Source organism: Cynocephalus volans, chromosome 13, assembly GCF_027409185.1.
Source record: "Cynocephalus volans isolate mCynVol1 chromosome 13, mCynVol1.pri, whole genome shotgun sequence".
Lineage (NCBI taxonomy): Eukaryota > Metazoa > Chordata > Mammalia > Dermoptera > Cynocephalidae > Cynocephalus > Cynocephalus volans.
In genome coordinates, this window is record NC_084472.1 from 53897003 (window position 1) to 53913342 (window position 16340).

At 45.5% G+C, this 16340-nt stretch overlaps 1 pseudogene; it reads left to right on the plus strand.

Moving 5' to 3' along the window:
* Positions 1–15437, plus strand: part of LOC134361681 (O-acyltransferase like protein-like) — a 60932-nt pseudogene extending 45495 nt beyond the window's left edge.
* The last annotated feature ends 903 nt before the right edge of the window (positions 15438–16340 follow it).

The window sequence follows — 16340 nt, forward strand, 5'->3', positions numbered from 1 at the left end:
TGGTGCGATTGCTCTCCAGAAAGAGTGGAGAAATTTCCAGCGCCCTCAGGAATATGTCAGTTTACCTGCTTTCCAATGTTGATATTCATCACCTTAATTTTTGTTAGTTTTAGAAATGCTTTAAGGCCTCAATAATTCGTGGGGAGACTTACAGCCTGTGGATTATCCATGCTATATTTTAAGAGATTTATTTTTTGTTAAAATACATGTTCAATTTAAAAAACATTGAAAGAGGGCCGGCCCGTGGCTCACTCGGGAGAGTGCGGTGCTGATAACACCAAGGCCCCGGGTTCGGATCCCATATACGGATGGCCGGTTCGCTCACTGGGTGAGCGTGGTGCTGACCACACCAAGTCAAGGGTTAAGATCCCCTTACCGGTCATCTTTAAAAAAAAAAAAAAAAAAAAAAAAAAAATGAAAGATATTAGGATTAAGAGAGAGGGGAAAAAATCACCCCAGTTCTGTCTCATCACTCAAGGAAGGTGAATTCACTGTTAATATTTTGGTGCTTCTCTTTCTCGTATTTTTCCTTCCCAGCTTTTTATACATGAAAGCATTCTGCATATATATTTTAGCATCTTTCTTTTAATAGTTTTATGACAATGCATTCCCCTATATTATCTTATTTTTTAAGTAAACATAGTTTTAATGTTTGCATAACGTTCCATTCCAGAGTTGACTATAATTTATTGATGCCTTCTCCAATTTTTACATACTTGGATTATTTCTTATTTTATGCTTTGCTAAATAATGGTCTGATATTTTCATGGTAACCGTTTGTCTCCAACGCTGTTATTTCTTTATAATGCATATCTTTGAGAGGAACTACTAGGTCAAAAGCCATGAATATCTTTTGGGCCTTTGAATTATAATGATAAATTCCTTTCCTTAAAGGTCATATCAATATTCAGCCCTCTAGCCATCTAATTTATCCATTGCCCATATGGAATATTAATAATAAAACAAAACAAAATACAAATCTTGTTATTTGAATATGTAAAAAAATATTTCATTTTTTACATCTAACTTGTAAGTCTTTGATTTTTAGGGGGAGAGCTATATTCCAAATACGTTTTGACTGATTCTGTCTCTATATCATGGTTCCCTATTCATTCCCTTTGTAGGACAGACATTAAAATCTCAGGTTGACCTGTGATGTTGTCCATTCCAGCCACAAGCAAAAATGCACCCCAATTTAAATTCTTATGTGTGTGTGGCTGTCTGGTAGGGGCATCCAAACCCTTGACCTTGGTGTTATAACACCAAATTCTAAGCAACTAAGCTAATTGGCCAGCCCCCCAATTTTAATTTAATCCAAGAATTAAACAATGTTTTTTTTTTTTTGTTTGTTTGTTTGTTTGTTTTTTTCCCCCGTGACCGGCACTCAGCCAGTGAGTGCACCAGTCATTCCTATATAGGATCCGAACCCGCAGCGTCGCCGCGCTCCTAGCACAGCACGCTACCGAGTGCGCCACGGGCTCGGCCCAAACAATGTTTTTTTTTTTTTTTTAAAAAGTCTAATCTGCTTTCTTCTAGTCATATCTTTAACACATGAAGCTTTCTAAATTCAAATGTAAAAGATTTTTAGACTGAAAGTTTAAATTATGCCATGCTTCCCTTCCACTGAGTCAGAGGTGGTTAGTGATATAGTAAAGTTTGAATCAGAAGACAAGGTTCAAACCACGACTGGTAAATTACTCGCAAGGGGACCCAGGGTAAGTTGCTGGCCTCTCATCTTCATTTTTCACGTGTACAAAATGGGGACTATAACACTACACATCACGGGTGAAGGTAAAATGAGATTCTGCATTCGGGAACTAGCACAGTGCTTGCTCCTCAGTAATGTGTAGCACACATACAACTCAGTTTCCTGTCCTTTGAAGTTCTGTCGTAATTGCCATGGTCCCCAGCCACCTGCCCACATGGGGGCCCCTTGCCCCTCCAGTGGCTGCAGGGGTGGGGAAAGGGCAGCTAGATAACCCCCTGGGAGCTTCTGTTCAGCTGGACCAGTTCAGAGTTTGGGCATCTCACCATCTTCTCTGTACTGTCCCCATTCCACCAAGGGTCCCTCGCATGTGCAGCCAGTCCCTTTTCATTGATTCCCTCTCTACCCATCCTTTCTAGAAGGCACTGGGGCGGGGCAGATTTTTAAAGAGGCTGCATGGACTGGCAGGGCCTGGCGGTCCTCTTCTGCTCAGCCCACCCCTCTTCCTTCAGCACTTCCCAACTCCGCCTCCTTCAACAGGGAGGGGAGATGCAGAGACCATGAACAGCATCCCGGGTCAGGGCTGGGGGTTCCTCGACATGTAATACTGTGGAGGGAAGGATGAGACCCAAGTTCCCCTCTTCCCATCCCCGCTAACGACGACATCCTAACCTAGTGTCCTGTTTTCTCAGAGTGGGGGCAAGAAGTAGATTTTGATAGCAAAATAAAACCGATACGAGCATATGAGATGGACTATGGAGATTATCAAATCTGACAATCATGGTTCTATTTATTTTGGGATCAAGATTTACTTATTTATTTATTTTTGGCAGCTGGCTGGTACAGGGATTGAGCCCTGGACCTTGCTGTTATCAGCATCACACTCTAACAACTGAGCTAACCGGCCAGCCCTGGAATCGAGATTAAAAAAAGAAAAGAAAGAAAGTTCTGAGTTAGGAATTAGCGTGATCTCCTCCCTTCCTCCCAACACAAAACCATGCAAGGAAGGTGGAGCAGAGGAAAAGTTGCCTTAGGGTTGCTGGGCAAGCTTCCCCCACAGGGCCCCTGGAGGGGGTCAGCTGATCTGCTGCACCCCTGGGTCCTGATCTCTCCTGCTGCCAGGGGAGGGGCTCCCTGAGCAAGAGCTGAGAGATACTCAGACCCACTAGGGTCACTTGGGGTGGACGCTCCCTCCCCATTAGGGGAGTAGGAGCAGCTGGGACAGCAGGGCTGGGGCTGGCAGCTCTCTGGGGGAAAGAGGTCTGGGCTCTGTGCCAGGTATGGCTGCTTGTAGGGCTCTGGCGGCCACAGCAAGTGCCTGCAGGTAGGGGCGGGGCAGGCGTGAGGCCTCAGCAGGCCTGGCAGACGGGCATGCTCCTCAGGCTTCCTCAGAGATGGTATTTGGAGCCGATGCTCTGGCTGCTGGCCCAGGTATTTAGTGAGCAAAGGGCAAAATAAATCAGTGGGGGGTCCTGGCCGGGGGGCTGCGGGCTGACAGAGGCCTGAGAGGTAGCCCCGGTCTTTCAGACCGGAGGGAGACTCTCTCTGCTATTCCCTCCTCCTCATGGACTATGGGCCCTGAATGGGCCTTTCTGAGAGACAGACACTCTTGAGAGAATGAGGTCGTGCTCAGTGCTTGAATCCCTGGCCCTTTCTCCATCCTATTGTCCCGGGAGCAGTCCCCTTGAAGAGCCAGAAGATCCAGTACAACCATTAACCTGAGTGGGCCAAGGTCCTGATAGTGACTTGGGGCCCAGGAGGACACAGAACTAACAGGAGGGAAGGTGGGGCCAGTGTCCTATTTGACATTCACTATCTCCCTGTCACATTGTTCTGGTACCTTTCTATATTCGTTTGCTAGGGCTGCCATAACAAAGGACCACAGACTGGGTGGCTTAAACAACAGCAATTTATTTCTTATAGTTCAGGAGACTAGAAGTCCAAGATCAAGTTGTCAGCGGGATTGGTTTCTTCTGAGGCCTCTCTCCTTGGCTTGTAGAGGGCTGTCTTCTCCCTGAGTCTTTACACGGTCTTCCTTCTATGTGTGTCTGTGTGCAAATTTCCTCTTCTTATAAGGTCATTTTGGATTAGGGCCCACCCCAATGGCCTCATTTAACTTTAATTATCTCCTTAAAGACCCTATCTTTAAATAAAGTCACATTCTGAGGTACTGGGGTTAGAACGTCAATATACAACTTTGAGGTGGACCCAGTTCAGCCCCTAACACTCTATCTCAGTAAGTTTTATTAGTTTAGTTGGATTGGTGGCTAGCTAGTCTAACCACTAGGAGACTTGTCTGGGTCCTGAAAATAGGTGCAAGGGATTGGGCTCAAGTCCCCCAGGGAGTTAAATATTTACTAGGGTGGCTGTGGGTTTTTACTGGATGGCCTGACTGGATGGTTTACCACCCACCTAGGACTATGAGTTCTTAGCACCTCCCCACTCTAGACCCAGCTGGGAACCCACTTGAGTGTCCTTGTGACTGAGGAGTCCTGGCCCCAATGTCATCATCTTTCCTAGAGGATGGCATAAAAGGTAGATTTCAGTCCCTCAGCTGAAAACCAATGCTATCCAAGATTGTGACTATGGAACTACATTTAGCTTCTAAATGGAGGCAGGTATAAAAGGTGGGCTTTCTTCCTTCAGAGAATATACTTGTATAGAATTCCAGTGGAATCAGATCTTTTTAGAGCTCAGAAATCCAAACAGTACAAAGCAAGAGCATTTGGTAAAAATCATGGTAAATATACAGCATTGTTACCATACCTTGCCACGCCCACACTCATAGCAGACATTACCAATCAATCGTAGCACCACAGAGCTAGGGTTCATCCTCCTTTCCAGGCATTAAGCCAGAATTGCACTCTGGACGAAAATCATTTGCTCAGTATTACTATGGTGATAACTGAATAGTAGCTATCTTTTCCCTTCCTCATGAAGGTCCATGGCAACCTCAAGCAGTGGGACCGGACTGTCAAAGGCATCATTGGGTGGGGTTGTATTCAGATGGTCTTGCTCCTGTGTTTGACACTTTTACACGACTGCAGATCCTCTTAGTCCCAACCATCACAATTCTGAGCACAAACAACCAGTCAGGGCCTTGCTCTGAGCTTGTGTCCCCAAATCTCCTCTTTCCTGCCCTAGAGCTCCCTTGGTACTACAGCTGGGACTCCTTCAGGGACTCACCTGTTCTTGCATATGCACAATTCCAAAGCATGGAGGTATCAATTTGTGTGGGGCCACCTTTGACCCATGTGGGATAGAAGACAGTGAGAAAATGCTTCCCTCTTTCATTCCCCAAGATAGTTTTGAGGTACAATTTATAAGGCTCTGCAGAACATTCCAGAAGAATTGAGCACTGGCCTCCTTGATCACACACACATCCTTGTCTTGGCTTTCCCTGCTTCCCTGTTCCACTGCCCTGACATTTATTTCTCCTCCCACATGAACTACCTGCACCCAGACACTTGTCTCAGGCTCTGCTTCCAGGTGTGTGTGGGAGAACACCTGGATGCCCCCCTACTCTTTTTCCTCCCCTGTGCTTGGAATCGGTGTCTATGTCCACCCTGCCTCTGACAGTTCATGTCTGTCCTAAATCAATGGCCACTTATATCCACATAGTGTTTCATAGTGGACAAGGGACATTCCCAAGCATGGTCTAATTTTGAGCTGCACAGTAAGCTCCAGGGTGGGGAGGCAAGAATGCTATGACTATCCCCATGTAGAAGAGGAAACTCAAGTTCAAAGCCCTGCTCAGGGTCGCACAGCTAGTAAACGGTCAAGTCCCAAGGCTACTCAGGAGCTCCAACCCCAGCCCAGCTCTCCCCCAATCCACCACAGCTGCCCCCGCGCCCCCATCGGCTTCTCTCAGAAGCAGGGCGCGGGAAGCTGCTCTGATTGTCACGGTTCCAAGCCTTTCGTGTTCGTAAATGTTGTCGTGAAGGAAACAATAGCGCTCCTCTCCGTGTCCTCTCTTCTCTGTAGAAGTAACTGTGTCCCCCTGCTCCTCGGTGCCGCGCTGTTCTTGGCGTCTTTCACTGCCACCGCTCTGCTCACGCTGGCTTATAAGCTCCCGGTGGCGGCTCCATCTGAAGCCAGGCTACATCCACTGCCCCTCTCTGCCCCTCTCTGCCCTGGCAACAGCCAGGACCTCCCAGGGAGGGCTGCGGAATGCCAAGCTGTTTGCACTGCACCCATCTGCTCGTGGAAAAACTGGGTGGGAAATCTCTGCTCTGAATGGGAAAGTTGATTACTTTTTTGCTTCCAAACTTCATTTCAACGTGCACTGGGTTCTTCCCTGAGCTCACATTGCCCATTGAAATGACTCTCAGAAGAAAGGAGCGCCCCCACGTGGCTGTATTGTGTTTCTCCTCCAGTGGTAAATCTCTGCCAGGAAGCTCTATTGTTGGATGGAGGGACTGAATCGTAAGGAAGTTGGGGCCGCCTCTCCAAGGTCACACAGCTAGTGAGTGGCAAAGGTGTGATTTGAACCTAGGACCTTGCCCACAATGCTATATTGCCTCCGAGTGAGGTATGCGTGGCGATCCTTCTTTATAACCACCCTGGGTGTTACACAGAAAAAAACTGGTATAATACCTGCTAATCTAGTCTCAGTGCAACAGTCAGAGTGATAAAAATGAGTATCAGATCCTGTGGATCATCTGCTCAGATTCCTCCAGTGGCCGCCTGGCCTCATCTACCACCCCCAGCCTCATAGCAGCCTCACTCAAACACATCAAGCACACTCTCCTGCCGGGGCCTTCACACTAACTGTTCCTTGAACCTAGAATGCTCTTCCATTAGAATCTAAGATCTTGGCAGGGCTTTCTCCTAAACTTCTTTTAGGTGTCTGTGCAAATGTCACCTTTGCAGAGCAGCCTCCCAAAATAAAACAGCCCAGAATGTGCCCGGTACATAACTGCTCAATAGGTATTTGTGAGTGGGTGGAATGAAAGAATGAGTGAGTGAGTGAATGAATGAATGAGTGAGTGAGTGAATGAATGACTACACTGCAATCTTCCTGACTAGGAGAGCACCATGCCCTTCCCATATGATGTCATCTGCCTTTGGGGCATGCCCAGGTGAAGGAGGAGGAGGCTCGCTCGTGTCTAGCCCAGTGGTTCTCAACCCTGGGTGCACAGAGTCACCTGGAGAGTTTTTAGATGCCACTGATACTTCCAGCCCCACCTCGGGCCAATTGAATCAGAATCTCTGAGAGTGTGGGGCAGACAACTGACTTTTTGTAAGAACTCACAGTCTATGCTAATGTGCAGCCTGGACATCTCCTGTGAAGGACACTGGGCAGTGCTTCTCAAACTTGGGGGGCATCAGGATCACCTGGAGGGAGTGTTAAAACACAGCTGGCTGGGTCTGCCACCAGAGTTTCCTGTTCAGTAGGTCTGGGGTGAGGTCCATGAATTTGGGTTTCTGATAAGTTCTTAGTTGATGTTGCTGTTGGTGTCAGGGGGCCACACCTTGACAACCCATAGCTTCAAAGAGAGAAAATACTCTCTTTGAAGCTGTGGCCTGAACCTCTTAGAACTTCTCTTCTCTCACATGACAGTCTCTGTCCTTGGGAGTCTTGGGTTCACTTCTGGGCACCACATTTTTAGAACCATCTGATATATCAGCCACCAGAAACAACTATTTAAAATGAATACAGTCATCATATTTCCTTGGGGTCCAGGAAAGAGGTGCCCAAGGGAATTTGGAATTTGAACAAGCCAGCTGCAGCTGAAGATAGGTTCATGAGGTCCTGTGGATCATTATTGAAGAACTTAACAAATGTGCCCCAATTCTACCCTCAGATTTTCTGATTGCTGCAGTGGATATCTCTGGGATTCCTTTTCCATGTCCACATCAAACATAAACTGTTGCCTTGTTTCCTTGCCTTTTTCAGTGAAAGCACAACTGTACTGTATTTCTTGGAGTACTACACCAAGCCCTACTGCTGAATTGGGCCCTTCCTTGTGGGCCTCTTTCTGAGCATTTTCATGCATCAGAACCACCAGGCAAACGTTCTTAGAACCAAGGTATGGTTTCCCCGTGCCTCAGTGTACAGGCACGGGTCTGGCTGGGACTGGTGTGGCCCATCTGGCCAGAATATTCCGAAGCCACGGGCGGGAAGAGTCAGCCTTCTGGGTACTTTGTTGTGCTGCAGGGTGTTACTGATGTCTGTTCATGCTAAAGAATAAGAAGGACTTTATCTTCTTGCCAGAGCTTGATTCTCTGCTTCCTTCACTGAAAAAGACAAAGTTCCATAGTTGGAACCCAGTAGGGTCCCACCCATCGGAGCCTTGGTACAGACCTGAAGAAACCACTGATATGGGAAAACACACCCAGTGAGATTATAATGGCAAGACCATTTTCTGAAAGGAGATAATGAGTTGAGTTGGATTTTTAACAGCACACACTCCTTGGTTTCTATAGACAGCATTCTTGGTCAGATTTCATGGTTCCATCTGAGAATCAGGACGTGAGGTGTCCAGAGGGGAGAAGCTGTATCTTTGCCTTCCGGGTGGGCCCTGAGCACACATTTCCTTCTCTGGTTTCTTTGTGGGCCATCATTCCGGTTCACCTTCTAACCTGACTGCTCAAGCTGGCTGCCTGGGTTCATCCCGATGCCTCCTCCTTGACCACCCTTCCCATCCAATCAACCACCAAGCCCTGCTGATCGTTTCTCCTGCTGTCCTCTCTTAGCAAGGTCTTCTCATCCCTTGCTGGACTTCCTTGCTAGCTTTTTGCCTCCAGTCTTATTGATCTCAAATCCACTCTTGGGGCCATCTATTTAAAACACCAAGTCCTTGAACATGTAAAATCTTTCAAAAACCTCCAGAATAAAGCTTGATCTCAGTAAGGCCCTCGAGGTCCCAATGACATGGCTCTGCCTATTTCTCCAGTGTCGTCACTGATGCCACCCTCTGCCTTGCTCTTTGTGAGTCAGTGATACTGACATGCTCATGGCGACTTATCTCACTAACACACACACACACGATTCCTGGCATCTGTGTGCTTGCTCATGCTTCCTTCTCTGCCTAGAATGTGCCTTTCCACCCTCCAGCTTTCCTCCACCAACCCCTCCCTTCATCTGACTTGACTCCTATTTAGCCTCAAAGGCTCACCTGGAGTTTTTACTTCAGGAATTCTTCCCTTATCCCTCCAGGCTGGGCTGTGTCCCACCTTTATGTTCCTCTATGTGCCGTGCACTCTTGGACTCTGGTTCTTACCACATGGTAAAGTATTTGTCTGCCCCAGAGACTGTGAGCTCCTTGAGGGCACAGCCTGTCTCACTCCCTCCGAATCCCCAGCATGTGCTTCTGAGATCTGACTCATTGAAGACACTCAGTAAATGAATGAATGGAAGATAACTTGCTTCTCAGTAGAATAAGGGCCAGGAATTCCCTTGCATTGCTAGGATACAATTCCTGCCCCAAATCTCTCTGCTAAGCTGTACATTTCTTTGCCTGGGTCTTGTGGGTACCTCACCTAGATGTTTTGGAGAAGAGGCCCTGATCCTTGGAAAATCTTATGTTGATCATGGCAGAAACAGGAGATAGGATTTAACTGGAAGGAACAAATATACAGGGGCTATATGACTTTTTCTATAGGTTGGAGTTATGATATTTCCCTGGAAATGCATAATTCAGTTGTAGATTATAACAGAGTGCCATTAAAGAGATGCTTCAACATCGTCCAGGTTACATGTGGGTCCAGGAAGAAAATGGTTGTCAGCAAAAGAGAAAAGCTGAGATGAAGAGGGAGCATTTGGGAACCTCTTCAAGGGACACGCAGGACCAGGAGCATGATGCTGGAATACAAGCCAAGCTGAGCCAGACAAACAACATAGAGGGTTGGGTAGACTGAACTCGGAGCTTTAGAGGCTAGAAAATAAGAACACAGGGTCCACGTTGGAGGAAGCTGGGCATGTGCCGTGGGCTAGGAGTGACATAAGGCGGGAAGCACTGTGGAGCAAAGATAGATAGACAAGGAGAGGAGAGAACGTGACACCCAGGATGCAGGTTGAGAGAGCACAGGCCTGTTTAGGCCAAGGAATTAGCCAAGAGGTGATGGGCTCAAAGAGTGAGCTCTTGAAGAGCCCTGTGGCCAGAAACTAGTGACACCCCACTGTCCCCAGCATACCTAACCCCTGGTAACCACTCATCTGAATCTTCTATTTTAGTCAAATCGGCACAATGACTGAGATTTACCAATAGAGACCAGAAGTGACAGTAATAACACCAAAAAAGTAAGTTTATGTGAAAGAAGGTAGACCCACAGTGGCTGCAATGGGCAGTGAGCCGCCCTCCTTTCCTGCAGGGGCAGGCCCTGCTGGGCTGGACTTGCTGCCTGTTGAACCAATTTGTCGTGGTTGCTCTGGCCTACGCCCGTGGATGACACTTCTGTCACCTCTCCAGCTGCCTCTGCGTTCTATCAGGCCTTGCACTGGACCCTGTGGGCAGTGGCTGTGGGCTGGGTCATCTTTACCTGCCGGGGAGGCCATGGGTGTATGAGATGGCATAGGCTTTGCTCTGGGGCTTACACACTGTCCCTTTAAAGGGGACAGATTTGACACACAAAGATTGTACCCAGAAGGGCTTCTATTTGCTGTAGTGGTTGATGAATGACTCTGATATTGACTCGAAAACACCAATTTGTCTATATTTTGGGGGAAACACCCACATACTTTGTTTCAGATTTTTACACTGATTTATATACTGGTTTTAGGTTCTTAAAGAAAAAGTTGCAGCCTGTCCAGTGAAGCTAGTTGAGAAGTTGAAAGGTAATTCCGGCAGAGTAATGTAGTGGGAACAGAAATACCAGTGCTGGGGACAGGACTGCTGTCCAGGCCGACACTGGGCCTCAGTTTCCCACCAAGATCTTCTTGGATAACTGGGGAGATTGTGTTTCTGTCTAGCTGGCTTTCAACATGCAGGGAGTCAAGCAGATAAAGGACTTCAATGGAAAGAAAGGAATCTTCTCCAGATTAGAAATGTGTATGTATTCAAGCCAGCTGACATTTCCTCCCTTTCTTCTCTATTTGGCATGAGGTGTGAACTGGGTGCTTGTGGTGTCAGCAAATGACAGCACCAAGGCTGGCAGGAAGCATCCAGAAGAGGTTCTGGCCCCAGACTACCCAGCAGCCCTGAGGCTGGTGGAGGCAGATAGCTTTTTACTCTAGGGAAACAATCTGGATGAGTTTAAACTTAGCCCAGGGACTCAAACCAGTTAGCCTCAGCAGAAGTGGTTGGAAACCACGGTTTCAAGGAAAAAATAACATAATCGAGTGATTCTAACATCTCCTGCTAATTGAACACAGGCTGAGTACCAGACCCAGGGGAAAACTTCATCCACATGATTCCGGGTAACACACCCCTGTGAGTTACACCTATAATTAGCTCTGTTTCTCCCTGAGGACAACTATGCTGGAGATGAAGCAACACGGTGAAGGTCACACAGCCCATAAGGAGTTGAGCTGGAAAATGAACCCAGGACCCAGTGCAACATCTCAAGCCGATACTCTCCATCGCTGAGTGATAGATAGCACCTTTCTCAGATGTTCATTAAAACTGTCCTTGAATTTTATGAGTATTTTAATATGAGGGATTTGTTCTTTAATATTTTAATTTTACTGCCTTTCCTTTTTATGGAAAAATGATGTTAAAGAAAAAGTGGGCTACATTCTCTCTCACTGATGTATTTGCTTTTATGCACAACTGTTTTGATCATGTGACTACAATCCTGACCCCACCCCCGTAGCCTCAGAACATAGACAAGGACTTCCTCTGGACCGGCATAGGCAATTCATAATGTTGTGGCAAACATCACAGTATTCCTGTCTAATGTGGGAAGGCCTGCTGTTATCAGGAATAACAGGCTAATACAAATAATGATTAGAGAGGAATGACTTGGCTTAGTTAGAAGGTGAAACTACTTTGCAGTATTGTCACTACAGTGAAACTAGTAAATACTCCCAATCATTACTCTGAGTGAGGGTGATATCTCTCCTCATCCAGGTGATGAACAAGCCTTTTTGTTTATTATTGAGTAATTTATCATTCAAAGGTATGTTGCCAATCCACAATTATAGGTATTCTAGATCTGTTTCTCCAACACTGTCTAGGAGATATCAAGGTTGATTGGTAGGTGAATGTAGGAGACGATAGTTTAGATAAATTTTTAGAAAATGTGTGTCTGCCTGATGAACTTTAGGAAAAAAATAGGAGTGTTTAAAGAAAAAGTGTTTGAGACTCTTAGAACGAGAAAGGATCTTGATGGTTCAAATAATCTTTTTAATCATCTTCTGTTGGTACTGGTGTAGACCACGCTGGTCTTGTTACACTCAGAGTCTTCTGCTGAGTTGCTTGAATCAACTTCCAACAATGTTACTCCTCTGGTTAAAATCCTTCAGTGCTACCCTGTCACCTATGGTGGTGGTCATCAAATTCTAAAGGGATAAGAATTCTTTTGGATCTTTAGCATTGGCCTAGATTGCTTTTATCCGGATTTTACCTAAACACGAACAAATATAAACCTATCTACTGATTTTTTATGTTTATGCATTTATAAAGCCAAAACAAATTTATCAAGCAATGATAAAACTATAAAACCAAAACAAACCTGGATTAACAACATTAATTTAATGTGATGGACAGTTTGTGGCAGTCAGTGGTGGCTCACAATGTAAATATGCTACTATTTGCTATAGGGCACGTTCTTCTGCGTTTGGTCTACCTGTATGAACACAGGCTCTTTGACAACTTAATTTTCCTACAACTCTTTTGTTTTGTCTCTCAGTGAAATCTTGGTTCACCTTATTTGGCCTCCACTTGGGGAAAACACATTTTTTGTCTATGAGTTCATCTCTGTTTATTCACTTAATTACATAAAATACTTATTGAGAGCTTGTTCTATGCCAAGCACTTTTCTGGATGCTAGGATACAGCAATAGACAAAAAGAAATTCCTCCCTTGCCCGAGATTACAAGGGCGTAGTGGGGGAAGTGGGGAGGTGAGAACGCTCTAGAAGGCTGAACAATGTCCCTGAAAGATATCAAGTCCTAATCCCTAGGACCTTGCAGATGCCATTAAATTAAAGATCTTGAGATGGTGAGATTATCTTGGACTATCTGGGTGGACTCTTAAATGTAATCATATGTCGCCTTATAAGAGTGGAGCAGAAAGAGATTTGACTATACACAGAGGAGATGATATGGAGACATAGAAGAGAGAGACTGGAAGATGTTGGCATTGAAAATCGGAATGATGTGGCCACAAGCCAAGGAATGCCAAAAGTCACCTGGAAGCTGGAAGGGACAAGGAGTAGATTCTCCACTAGGGCATCCAGAAGGAGTGTGATTCTAATGACACCTTAATTTTGCTCAGTGATATTGATTGTGGACTTCTGGTCTCCAGAACTCTGAGAGAATAAATTTCTGTTGTTTCAAGCCACCATGATTGTGACAATTTGTTACAGTAGTCACAGACAACTAATCCAGAACCATATTAAGTAAATAAACATATAGTTCCAGATGCAGATAAATACAGTGACTAAAAATAAGGCAGGGATTAGAGGGTAACTGGGATAGGGGTGCATTTGCAAAGACGTGCAAAAGCATTCCAGGCAGAGGGAATGCTAGGGCAGAGGTCTGCAGGCTGGAGAGAGGTTAGTGCATGCGAGGAACAGCAAGTCCAGCAAGACAGGAATCAAAGATCCAGGGGAGAGAGAGAGAGGAAGTGAGGCCAGAGAGGAAGGAGGGGCCAGGTTAGCAGGGCCGGCAGGACCATGTGGAAGAGTTTAGATTTTATTCTAAATGTTATGTGACACAATGTCTTAGTCCATTTGAGATGCTATAACAAAATACCATAAACTGAGTGGCTTATAAACAACAAAAATTTATTTCTCACAGTTCTAGTGACTATGAACTATAAGATCAAGGCACCAGCAGATTCAGAGTCTGTTGAAGGTCTGCTTTCTGGTTCACAGGTGGAACTTTCTAGATGTGTCCTTACATGGTGGAAGCCTTACAAAAAGGCTCTCTAGGGCCCTAGAGTCTCTCTGCCCTCATGATCTGATCACCCCAAGGGACCCACCTCCTAATACCATTACTTTGGGGGGTTTGGGATTTTAACACATTAATTTGTGGGGAACACAAACATTCAGACCATAGCACATGATATGATCTGTGATTTTAAAACGTTACTTTGGAGACTGCATGAGGACTGCAGGGTGGCAAGAAGAGCAGAGAGACCAACAGATCCCTTAGGAAGCTGCTGGTGGCGATGGAGGGTGGGATGAGGGTGTTAGCAGTGGAGGTGGTGAGCAGTGGTTTGATTTGGGAAACATCTGTAAGACAGATTGACAGCACTCCGTAGATGCAAGAGAAAGAAAGGAGTCTGGGACGGCTCCTGTGTCTTTCTATTTCCTTTGCTGTCTCTTATAAGGGCACTCGTCATTGGAGTTAGGGCCCACCCTAATCCAGGATGATCTCATCTCGACTTCCTTACCTTAATTACATCTGCAAAGACCTTCTTCCAAATAAAGTCATATTCTGAGGTTCCTGGTGGATGTATCTTTTGGAGGATTACTCTTCAACCTATTACAGATAGCAGCAAGTACTATTCAGAGAGGAATTTTTCATTGTATTTAATTTTAATTAATTTAAATAGCCACAAGTGGCTATTGTCTGGGACAGCACAGTTCTAGAAGATATACCAAGTTACAGAATATTTTTCCAGTAAGGGACCTAGAAGGTGATCACATGCTAGCCTCTCACTAACAGATGAAGAGACTGAGGCCTGGCAATGTTAAGTGCCTCGTCCCTGGCCCAGCCACTAGTGTGGCCACATCTTAAACCAGAACCTGGGCTAGTGCTAGGACTTTGCACCTTGTTTGACACTTGGAATGTCTTGTGCTCAGGGGCTGAAACCATGCTAAGGAAGTACGTCTCACCAAAAACTCCATATTAGCATCTCTCTTAGGTTATCATATTCCCTCAGCAGAAACGTTTCTTTTTATGTACACTCCTTAAAAAATCATAATGCATAAAGATCTTAGGAAAAGTTCACAGACTGAGGTGCAGAAGCCAAGGGAGCAATAATAGCATGCTGTCTTCACCGCTGCAGAGAGGGGCTTGGGGCCTTGTGATGCGTGCTTGTCCCTTCAGGTCTGGTGAACCAGGTGCTTTCTTTTGACATCTGGAGCTTCCTGGCCAGCATCAGTTATGCCTGCTACCTGGTGCATCCGATTCTGACCATCCTGCACGATGGACTTCAGGAAACACTTATTCACTACCCTGACACCACCGTGGTGAGTCCGAGTGTAGTCTGTTACAGTACCGCAGTGTGTTCTCTTCCTGAGCAACAAGGCCACCAATTTGCTTTTTTGGAAGCCCCCCCCCCTTTTTTTTAAAAGAGCTTTGTTGTTCTTTGTTTTATTGAGAGAGAAGGAGGGAAGGCTTCAGCACAGGATGACATCTTTGCTTTTAATGTTTAGGATTGTTTGTCCAACAGATCCATTTCATATAGCCAGGATGGTAGACGCTAAGGATCTGAACACATCAGGAATCATAGAGTAAAACTGTGTCCACCATGCTCTTCTTTCTCTCCAGTTCTATCTTTTCTCTGGACACTGTTTGCTGACCCTCGTTAATGGGCTGGCCCTGACGCTGTTCATTGAGAAGCTGTGTCAGGAACTGAAGTGGTCCCTGCTAGGACCAAAGTCTGCAGGGCCATGAACGTTCTGGTTAAAACCCAAAAGAATGGATGGCCCTTTGCTGGTGGTGGTGAAGGTACCAAAGGCAGGGGTGGTGTCGTTTATGTAATTAATGCTGTATTTCTGAGAAGGGGTGAGAATCTGATTTTGTGAGCATTTGATATATACAAGTTATCTGTATTTACCATATGAAAGAGTTCTATGATAATTGCTTGGGTAGCACGAGAATCACCTTCTGTTGTATCTTTTTAGCAAAGAAATCTAGAGTTTTAAAATCTTGATCTGTATTTGATTTTCTGTATCAATGAGCATAGGAAATAATTAAACGTAGTGAATTTAATGTGATCTGGGTTATGAAGCTCACTTGGGGTATACTGCTCACTTTTCTCAATAAAATCACAGTATGTAGTTTTCCACAACATAAATGTTGATGTGTTATTACAGTATCTTTGTAGGCTTGTGACTTCATCCTAGAACCTCAGGGTGTATGAGCCACTAGCATGCACAGTTTATGGGTTTGTCATTACAGACCTTTCAAACATTGTCTTTCTACAACACAGTTCCTGTTTTGGGTTGAACTGTGTTCTTCCCAAAAGATATGTTGAAGTCCTAACCCCCAGTACCTCAGAATGTACCCTTATTTGGAGATAGGATCTTTAGAGAGAGAACTAAGTTAAAACAAGATGACTGGGGTGGGAGAACTTAATCTAATACAACTGGTATCCTTATAAAAAGAAGAAATTTGGAGACAGAGACTGACACACACAGAGGGAAGAGGACGTGAGGACACACAGGACTTCAGCCATCTGTAAGCCAAGGAACAGCAAGTCTTGCTGGCAAACACCAGAAGGTGCAAGGCACAAGGTAAGATTGTCCCCTAGAGCTGTCAGAGAGTGTGGCCCTGCTGACACCTTGATTTCACTAT